This window comes from Colobus angolensis, unplaced genomic scaffold (assembly GCF_000951035.1).
Source record: "Colobus angolensis palliatus isolate OR3802 unplaced genomic scaffold, Cang.pa_1.0 Scaffold26, whole genome shotgun sequence".
Lineage (NCBI taxonomy): Eukaryota > Metazoa > Chordata > Mammalia > Primates > Cercopithecidae > Colobus > Colobus angolensis.
The window spans coordinates 14,074,664-14,075,430 of record NW_012115821.1 but is presented as its reverse complement, the minus strand read 5'-3'; the positions used below and the strand labels follow the sequence as shown (position 1 = coordinate 14,075,430).

Below are 767 nucleotides of genomic sequence, written 5' to 3'. Positions count from 1 at the left end.
AGCCAACCCCAGTGCCTACCTCATAGGATTACGTGAGACAACCGATGTCAAGCAGTGTTGCTTTGCTGCCTGAGAACCCCTGCCTGTCCCTTTCTCTCTGATGCCTTTCGGGGCAGAGATCCAGAGATCCTGCCTGAGTCACTTTGGCGAGTTTAACGCCCAGCCGCGCCAGGCACACAGTAGGTGCTCCATGAGTGAAACAGGCCCGAACAGAAAGAATTCGGGCCAGGGATGTGGAACTGTGTGTGGCTCTGCGGGCTCCGAGGTCCTCAGCGCGCCCCGCCACCTTGTGCGCTCGGGGGCGGGGCGCCGGGGGCGGGACCGGGCGTTCGGGCTCCACCCCCGGTACCTCGTTAGGCGATCCTGCTCTCGCCCTGGCTCTCGGGTGCTAGGAGACCGCTGCCGGCGTCGGGTTGTGCGGGACGCTAACTGTATCCTCCGGATTTAACTCTGTGAGCCCGCGCGCGGAGGAGCTGGGGATAAGCGCCCCGGAAGCGCCCTGGAGCCCCCAAACAGAGCGCGGCCGCTGGGGGATTGCGCGCGGCGCCGGGCCCGGGCGGGGCCAACTTTTCTGTCGGAGGACGCGAACCGGCACGCTGCGCCTTTAAGGGGTCCTGTTGGGCTGGGCGCCCGAGCTGGGAACGGCGCGGGTAGGAGCGCGGCTGCAGGTCCGAGTCCGGGGCTAGGGACCGAGGGCCGGGGTCCAGGCCCGGCGGCGGGACCCAGGCGGCTGAGGCCGGTCAGGTGAGCGGGGACGGGCGGATGGG

At 68.3% G+C, this 767-nt stretch overlaps 1 protein-coding gene across 1 annotated transcript in view; it reads left to right on the top strand.

Annotated features, from left to right (window-relative positions):
• Positions 1 to 348: 348 nt before the first annotated feature.
• Positions 349 to 767, top strand: part of ABHD6 (abhydrolase domain containing 6) — a 57,672-nt gene continuing 57,253 nt past the window's right edge. The window contains exon 1 of the mRNA XM_011947298.1: positions 349 to 744. The gene's annotated coding sequence lies outside the window, so the exon portion shown is untranslated. The remainder of the gene's footprint in view (positions 745 to 767) is intronic.